The sequence below is a fragment of the Carcharodon carcharias genome, chromosome 12 (assembly GCF_017639515.1).
Source record: "Carcharodon carcharias isolate sCarCar2 chromosome 12, sCarCar2.pri, whole genome shotgun sequence".
NCBI lineage: Eukaryota > Metazoa > Chordata > Chondrichthyes > Lamniformes > Lamnidae > Carcharodon > Carcharodon carcharias.
Genome location: NC_054478.1, coordinates 77,726,826 through 77,736,673, shown reverse-complemented (window position 1 = coordinate 77,736,673; position 9,848 = coordinate 77,726,826).

Genomic DNA, 9,848 nt, shown 5'->3' with positions numbered 1-9,848 from the left:
TAAAATGGCAAGCGACAGGGAGGTTTGGGTCTTTCTTGTGGACAAACCGCAGGTGTTCTGCAAAGTGATCGCCCAGTTTATGTTTGGTTTCTCCAGTGTAGAGGAGACCGCATTGGGAGCAAAGAATGCAGTAGACTAAGTTAGGGGAAATGCAAGTGAAATGCTGCTTCACTTGAAAGGAGTTTTGGGCCCTTGGACGGTGAGGAGCGAGGAAGTGAAGGGGCAGGTGTTGCATCTTTTGGGTGGGCATGGGGAGGTGCCATAGGTGGGGGTTGAGGAGTAGGGGGTGATGGAGGAGTGGACCAGGGTGTCCCGGAGGGAACGATCCCTACGGAATGCCACCGGGGGTTGAAGGGAAAATGTGTTTGGTGGTGGCATCATGCTGGAGTTGGCGGAAATGGTGGAGGATGATCCTTTGAATGCAGAGGCTGGTGGGGTGATAAGTGAGGACAAGGGGGACCCTATCATGTTTCTGGGAGGGAGGAGAAGGCGTGAGGGCGGATGCGCGGGAGATGGGCCGGACACGTTTGAGGGCCCTGTCAACCACAGGGGGTGGAAAACCTCGGTTAAGGAAGAAGGAAGACATGTCAGAGGAACTGTTTTTGAAGGTAGCATCATCAGAACAGATGCGACGCAGACAAAGGAACTGAGAGAATGGGATGGAGTCCTTACAGGAAGCGGGTTGTGAGGAGTTGTAGTCGAGGTAGATGTGGGAGTTGGTAGGCTTGTAATGGATATTGGTGGACAGTCTATCACCAGAAATTGAGACAGAGAGGTCAAGGAAGGGAAGGGAAGTGTCAGAGATTGACCATGTGAAAATGATGGAGGGATGGAGATTGGAAGCAAAATTAATAAATTTTTCCAGGTCCCAACGAGAGCATGAAGCAGCACCGAAGTAATCATTGATGTACCGGAGAAAGAGTTGTGGCAGGGGGCCGGAGTAGGACTGGAACAAGGAATGTCCCACATACCCCATAAAGAGACAGGCATAGCTGGGGTCCATGCAGGTACCCATAACCACACCTTTTATTTGGAGGAAGTGAGAGGAGTTAAAGGAGAAATTGTTCAGCGTGAGAACAAGTTCAGCCAGACGGAGGAGAGTAGTGGTGGATGGGGATTGTTCGGGCCTCTGTTCGAGGAAGAAGCTAAGGGCCCTAAGACCACCCTGGTGGGGGTTGGAGGTGTAGAGGGATTAGACGTCCATGGTGAAGTGGATGTGGTTGGGGCCAGGGAACTGGAAATTGTTGATGTGAAATAAGGTGTCAGAGGAATCATGGATGTAGGTGGGAAGGGACTGGGCAAGGAGAGAGAGAAGGGAGTCAAGATAACTAGAAATGAGTTCTGTGGGGCAGGAGCAATCGGTCTGCCGCGACAGTTCTGTTTGTGGATTTTGGGTAGGAGGTAGAAGCGGGCCGTCTGAGGTTGGGCGACTGTCGGGTTGGAAGCTGTGGGAGGAAGATCTCCAGAGGAGATAAGGTCAGTGACAGTCCTGGAAACAATGGCTTGATGTTCAGTGGTGGGGTCATGGTCCAGGGAGAGGTAGGAGGAAGTATCTGCGAGTTGACGCTCAGCCTCCGCGAGGTAGGGGTCAGTGCGTCAGACAACAACAGCACCACCCTTATCAGCGGGTTTGATGACAATGAGAGAACGGAGTGCAGTAAGTTCAGAGAGAGACAGGTTAGAATGGGTAAGAAGAGCAGAGAGGTTGACATGACTATCACTTAATCTCTGCTTCCCGCAGCCCCTTCTCTAATTGGAGTCTATTTCTTCTTTTCTTAACTTCACTGGGACCTATTTCTGTCCCTCCATCTTCTTCCCTTAATTGGAACTTCCTTTTGGGACCTCTCCCTATCCCCTCTCCCCTGCTTGGGACCTCTTTCTGTCCCCCCTCCCTTGTCCCTCTCTCTGGGATATGTGCTGGAGATGTCACACCTATCCAGTCACCTGACCCAGGTTTTTTGCACCCTTCTTCATTTTACTCTCTATGCTCAGGCCCACGGGGCCTGTGCTTGGCCTGATGAACGTAAAGAACCTGAACCACACCTGTGCAGCCCATTCCCGGCTGGCGCATGCGTGGGAAGCCTGAAATTCATCAGCAGCTGGAGTTCCTGATCTCCAAGCTCAAGGTTAAGGTAAGTTGGGCTTCTTAACAACACATATGCATTAATAATTTTGAAACTAATTTCACTGCACACTTCGGCAACTTTCATGGCATACCAGAGTGCCGTAGCACACTAGTTGAAAACCATTGACTTAGAGCATCACCCTCAGCTCCAGAAATGAGCTCGATGGTATTAAAATTCACAAGCATCAGTTTATTCCTGTAGCATAAAGGGTTAATAGCCATTAAGCTAATAGCTAATATGCATCAGCAATGATGTCAGATCACGAGTCACTGGAATTCAGAGAGAGATGATTCTGGAAGGAACCTCATGCTTGTCTATCCCTGGACATACGTTGGGAGTTATAAAATCAATAATTTTAGTGTGACTTGATCATTTTGTAGTCTGATTCAATAAGTTATTTAATATAGTAAACTAACATGGTCAAGAAGCCATTTTGAATTAATCCAAGAGACAGTTTAAAAATTAACCAATTACTGCATGATTGGAAACCAGCCAGGTATTGAACAAAGTGGTGAACCTCAATTGTGAGACAGTTGGAGAATAGGTAATTGATCAATAGGTGTATTGGTAAAGGCTGGACATATAATCTGCAACAGAAAATCTGTAATGTTTTATGGTTTATAACACATAATTAATGCATGATTTTAATTTTAAATATATTAATTGAATATTATGAGAGTACATTGTAAAATGATGGTTCTCAAGCCAGTCTGGAAAGAAAAGGTGTGCTAATGCCGAAGCCTTCATGACCTTGGGGAGTTACATTATGATGGGTAAAGAATAAGGCATTGTATTACAGTATGGGAAGATGCTCATGTGTCAGGAACTGATTATACATCAGCAGACAGTTAAGTTAACAAATTATTGTCCAACAGTTAGGCTAATTTGGGATAAGAAAATGTGAGCTGAGGGTATAAAAATGAAGGTTTTGAGAAGCCATTTTGTTGGCATTATCTATGTACTGAGTGTCCTAAGGACCAGAGTGTTATCATCACTTCATGTCTTTGGCGTGATCACCCAAGGAAGCCATGAGAAGTCTATTTTGTTGTTAAATTAAGCTTTTTTCTTTTACTGTTAATTGAAACCATTACTTCTATCTTTTTCACTTGTAACCTTTCCACCTTTTAATTGTCAATAAATCCTTTGAATTTACCATGTGAAGTGTTCAGTCTTGCCTGATGGTTAAGCTTAGTGTGAAGCAAATGCTTTATTAGATAATTCACAATTGAAGAATTATTGCAAATGAGTTGTACCCCATAAATTATCAGCAGCAATAGTGATGACAACACACAGTTGGATATAATTGGTAAATGTTGGAAAGCTCCTGGAGATCTTTTTTCCAATAGTCACCAGGGAACGCTTATGGTGATACTTCATGGTGACATCAATAAAGCTCCTGAGTACTAAGGATCCCCAACGAAACCAATGATGGTGGGAAAATGAAAGCCAGCAAATTTAAGGCAGCCAGGGAATAACTGCAGAGAGAATCAGAAGGAACAGCGCCAACGGGGTCCAAAGATAGTTGATTAAAAGTAATAGACAGTCATGGAATCTGAATGCTTTGACCATATGGAAGACTTTAACCAAGCAGCTCACTGGCAAAACTGGTGTTACAGATTCAATAGGTATAGGATCGCTTTGAGATTAGCACAAAAGCCTGATAAAGAACAGGTCAGCACACTCCTCTATTCCATTGGCAGCAGCACAGATACATTTTAATAAAACTGGGGATGTAAACATCCCAGCTTTGCACTAAGTGCAGTAGTGGGCTGGAAAAATGGTGGCTCCTTACACAGTAGAATCCCAATCCTGACACGTTAATTATGCATTCCTGGGAAACACGGCATTTCGATGGCAGGTGGGCTCTCATTAGCCCACCACGCCATCACCTCACCACTTCATCACACTGGGTGTTATATTTGAAGAGCAGCCACACGCACACCTCTCAGTGCTTCCAGCCCATGACTGCTGCACAGAAGACATGGCCCCAAAAGGCAAAAAGGCTGCAACCCCCAGGTTTAATGATGCATCCCTCGAGCGTCTTTTGGACACAGTGGAGTCCCACCATGATGTCCTCAACCCCCACTCTGCCCGCAAGATGAGCAGCAACATCACCAATCTGGCTTGGGAGGCAGTGGCAGCGGTGGTCACCACCAACACCTTGCAAAATAGGACAGCCACCTAGTGCCACAACAGGATGAATGATGTCCTCCGTTCTGCCAGGGTAAGTCACTAATCTCATCAATCTCAACTCACACACTCACAAATCCATCACACATCCACAGGGACCTCACTCACTGCCAGTTCAAGGGACATCACCGTTCACTCTCTCACACACATCTTCATTGTCCATGGGATCACTCACCACCCACACATGCCAGGCATACTTATCATCTGGCCTGGCAGGTGTCCTGTTTATACTCTCCCCATCTGTATTCATGCAGGACAAGCTGGTACACAACAAGAGGGAGAGGCCGCAGACCGGTGGAGGAATGCGTGAAATCAAGGTCCTCACGGACTTTGAAAACAGAGCTATCCAGCTGGCCAACAAGGATCTGGACCGATCCTATGCTGATGGTGAGGTCGGCAGTGCGCTACCAAGTGAAGGTCCAGTAGTGCAACATCCATCAGACACGTTGTGAGTGGTGTGAGGCCACTGCCATGCACTAATGATCTCTTCTTGCTTTCGCAGGCACACCTGGGAAACAGCCGATGGAGTCCATGACCCAGGGCCTCCAATCAAGCCCCGAAGAAACCTCTGACGAGGAATCTGAAGGTACCCTCCTTGAAGACCTGTCACAGCGCTCACCCACACCCTCCACCCTCCAACAGCGTGTACACAAGAGGAGTGCCGGAGCAGCTCAATCTCACTCCAGCTTCCCTTTCTCCTCATGGAGTCAGCCAGGAGCCCTTGGACACCCATAGGGAGGAGCATCAGCAGGTTCACACCCCAGGGCCATCCACCCAGGTGACTCCGGGAGTGTCCAGCCCATCTAAATCCCTTCTTCCTATGACCCCAATGGCACCAGCTCCAAAGGTCGAGGAGGGTGCCACTGCCACACAGCAGGGCTCTGAAAACAGGCCAGGGCCCTCCTGGGCTTGGCCCTCCAGAGGGCACCCACCAAGGTCATCACAGACAGAACTTAGCAATCAGTAGGCTGCCTCCACCTCCACTGTGGAAGTCATTTGTACATAATGTTCACTATTGTCAATAAACTCTTAACAATGTCTCCCTGCCTATGGCTCCTTGTTCTGATGAGCAGTGTTCGTGTCACTCAGATTTGAAGCCTTTCTTTACAAGATAAAGGCAGGTGTCTCAGTCCAGGGCCTCTTCCCTGTGCTTCATGCTGCCTTCAAACCAAAGTGATGGTCTGGCCTCACACTCCCTGGACACATTAGTGATGTCTGCACCTCGACGGTACTGGTCATCACTGCCAGAATGTAGTGGGCAGGCATCACAGAGTTCCGTCATTCTCTCTATGTGCTCTCAGCACTTTTAATGTGGGGCTGGCCGGCATCTCTCAGCATCTGTGACCAGTGACACTGTGGCCCTGAAGGGGTCAGGTTCTGAAGGCGGATGAAGGATCACGTGCTTTTAAAGTTTCAGGACTGCATCTCCGTGATATGACCCTGTTCACAAAGTGCAAGTGAGCTGCCCTCGGCCAGACAGGAGTCAGATATTCAGAGAGGCTATGTGAAGATCTATGGAGTGTCCTCACTGCATGTCATCGTCATCCTCCTGCAATTGAGTGACTATTAGGGCCTCCACTGCTTCCCCATGACAGGAGCTTTATCACAGAGGGTATGTGTGCTGCCACACACCAGACTGGAGGCAAGCGTTCATAGATGCGATGTAAGCATCTATGGTGTCTCCTCACTGCATGTCATCATCATCCTCCCCAAATCTAGCAGTTATGAGGGCCTCCCGAGCGCACCTGCCTCATCTGGCCAGTGCAGGGGCCTCGTCCCTCTCATCATTGCCTAGGAGGGTCTCCTCACTCTCATCCCTGTTGACGTTCTCTTCATCGGATGAGACCTCCAGCTCTTCCATCTCCTCCTCAGCCACTCCTCTCCCAGTTGCAGCACCAGGTTGTGAAGGGCGCAGCAGGTGACGATGATGCATGACACTCTCTGTGGACTATATTGCAGGGTTCCATCGATCCAGGCACTGGAACCTCATTTTCAGCATTCCGAATGTTTGCTCCACCAAGTTGCGAGTTGCAGCATGAAGCTTATTATACCTTGGATCTGCTGCAGTCTGAGGCCACCACATGGGTGTCATCAGCCACATCTTCTGTGGGTAGCCCTTGTCCCCGAGGGGCCGTCCCTGCAGTCTCTGGGGGCCCTGGAAGACATCAGGGATCTGAGAGCTACTGAGAATGTAGGAGTTGTGGACACTCCCTGGAAACCATGCACAGACCTACAGAATGCATTTGTGGTGTTTGCAAACCAGCCGCACATTCAGTGAATGGAAGCTCTTGCAGCTGACATAGTTGACCACTTGTTGCAATGGAGATCTATGCGAATGAGTGAATGTAGTTGATGGCAACCTGCACCTGTGGGAAACCCGAAATCTGGGAAATCCAATTGTTCTTGCATCCTGGCTTTCCTGGTCCTGGGCGAAATGCACAAAGTTGTGTGCCCTTGTGAAGATAGCATCCGTGACCTCATGGATCCATTTGTGGGTGGAGGCTTGTGATATTCCCCAGAAGTCATCTATGGAGCCCAGAAAGGAGCCACTGGTGTAAAAATTGAGCACTGCGGTCACTTTTACAGCCACTGGCAGTGGATGCCCTCTGTGTCCCTGTGGTGCCAAATCCTGCAGTACCTGGCAGATGTGACCGACTAGTTCCCTAGACCTGGTCATACGCAGGAGTGAAAGGCGGCATCTATAGACCCTGAGTCTAGATAGACACTGACCACCGACAGCTCGCTATGGCTCTTCAGTGACGTGAGCAGGAGCCCCAAATGCCCCTTCTTCCTGAGAGTGCTACTCCTCCCTCGGCGGAGCCAGGCACCTCCGTTGCTCTCTTCTCCCTCATCTTCGCTCTCTGTATACTATGAGGCACACAGCTAGATCACCAGGTTCCATGATCCTGATGTACTCCTCCTGCAGGATGAAAGAGAGAGATGTGTGGGTTAGCTTGGGTATCCTAAGAACTATCTTGGTTAAGTCTGAAGGCCCCTTAACACTGCCCGGAGAGTATTGACCACCACTTTGATAGCCAGAGTTTAGTGCGCTGTATGGTTGCTCGAAACCCCACCATCCTCTGAACCACACCCCCCCCCCACACACCTGACCAATTGGCGGCAGCTTTGCCCACTGGAATGCATGCTGTGCTCTCAGCTCAGGCACAGGCTTTCTCCTAACCCACACTGCAACGCTGCACTGTTAGCTTGAACCATGGGGGAGACTGGTCCAAACTGGGATAATGGCTTTGCAAGGGGCTGTGAGCGCCTCCACCAGTGAATGCTCCATGGCCAGCTTTAGCAAGGAGATTCTACAACATGCACAGTCGTCCAACTGTTCTGCACAATCTTCAGCCAGAAGTGCTGAGTGGATGATCCATCTTGGCCTCCTCCGGAGGTCCCCAGCATCACAGATGCCAGTCTTCAGCCAGCTCAATTCATTCCGCATGATATCAAAAAATGGCTGAAGGCACTGGATACTTCAATGGCTATAGGCCCTGACAACATTCCGGCAACAGTACTGAACATTTGTGCTCCAGAACTTGCCACGCTCCTAGCCAAGCTATTCCAGTACAGCTACAACACTGGCATCTACCCGGCTATGTGGAAAATTGCCCAGGTATGTTCTGTACACAAAAAACAGAACAAATCCAACCCAGCCAATTACCGCCCCATCAATCTACTCTCGATCATCAGTAAAGTAATGGAAGGGGTCATCAACAGTGCTATCAAACAGCACTTGCTTAGCAAAAACCAGCTCACTGATGCCCAGTTTGGGTTCTGCAGGGCTACTTAGCTCTTGACCTCATTACAGCCATGGTTCAAACATGGACAAGAGAGCTGAACTCCCGAGGTGAGGTGAGAGTGACTGCCCTTGACATCAAGGCAGCATTTGACCAAGTGTGGCATCATGGAGCCCTAGCAAAACTGGAGTCAATGGGAATCAGGGGGAAAACTCTCTGCTGGTTGGAGTCATACCTAGCACAAAGGAAAATGGTTGTGGTTGTTGGGGGTCAGTCATCTCAGCCCCAGGACATCACTGCAGGAGTTCTTCAGGGTAGTGTCCTCAGCCCAACCATCCTCAGCTGCTTCTTCAATGACCTTCCTTCCATCATAAGGTCAGAAGTGGGAATGTTTGCTGATGATTGCACAATGTTCACCACCATTCGCGACTCCTCAGATACTGAAGCAGTCCATGTCCAAATGCAGCAAGACCTGGACAATATCCAGGCTTGGGCTGACAAGTGGCAAGTAGCATTCGCACCACACAAGTGTCATGCAATGACCACCTCCAACAAGAGAGAATCCAACCATCGCCCCTTGATGTTCAATTACATAACCATCACTGAATTCCCCACTATCAACATCTTAGGGGTTACCATAGACCAGAAACTGAACTGGACTAGCTATATAAATACCATGGCTACAAGAGCAGGTCAGTGGCTAGGAATCATGCGATGAATAACTCACCTCCTGACTCCCCAAAGCCTGTCCACCATCTACAAGGCACAAGTCAGGAGTGTGATGGAATGCTCCTCACATGCCTGGATAAGTGCAACTCCCAGAACACTGAAGAAGCTGGACACTGTCCAGAACAAAGCAGCCTCCTTGATTGACACCACATCCACAAACATTCACTCCATCCATCACCAGTACACAGTGGCAGCAGTGTGTACCATCTACAAGATGCACTGCAGAAACTCACCAAGTCTCCTTAGACAGCACCTTCCAAACCCACGACCACTACCATCTAGAAGGAAAAGGGCAGCAAATAAATGGGAACACCGCCACTTGGAAGTTCCCCTCCAAGTCACTCACCATCCTGACTTGGAAATATATTGCCGTTCCTTCACTGTCTCTGGGTCAAAATCCTGGAACTCTTTTCCTAACAGCACTGTCTAAAAGCACTGTGGGTGTACCTACACCACATGGACTGCAGCAGTTCAAAAAGGCAGCTCACCACCACCTTCTCAAGGGCAACTAGGGATGGGCAATAAATGCTGGCCCAGCCAGTGAAGACAACATCCTGTGGGTGAATGAAAAATATGATCAGTCATGATTATGTTAAATGGCAGAGCAGGTTTAACGGGCCCATATCGTGTACTCCTCTTATATTTAATGTGTTCTTAGAGGCTGGTGGGTGGAAGGTGAAGACAAGGGGAACCCTATTGCAGTTCTTTAAGGAAGGGGAAGGGGTGAGAGCAGAAGTGTGGGAAATGGAACACAGTTGAGTACTTTATCAACTACAGTTGGGGGAATCCTCGGTTGAGGGAAAAGGAAGACATGTTAGAAGTGCTGTTGTGGAAGGTTGCACCATCAGAAAAGTTACAACTTTCTGAGAGTAGCTTTTCAAAAAAATCTAAAAGTATGAGTAATATGAATATTTCTTGACCTCTATTTGTGAATTAAACTGTATGGTGCCACAATTTACAACCGCTATTTAAAACATGGAATGGACTCCCTAGATTACATCACACAAATGTAAGACTGGAAACTTAGACAATGCACTAGAATATTGTTGCTAAAAACTAG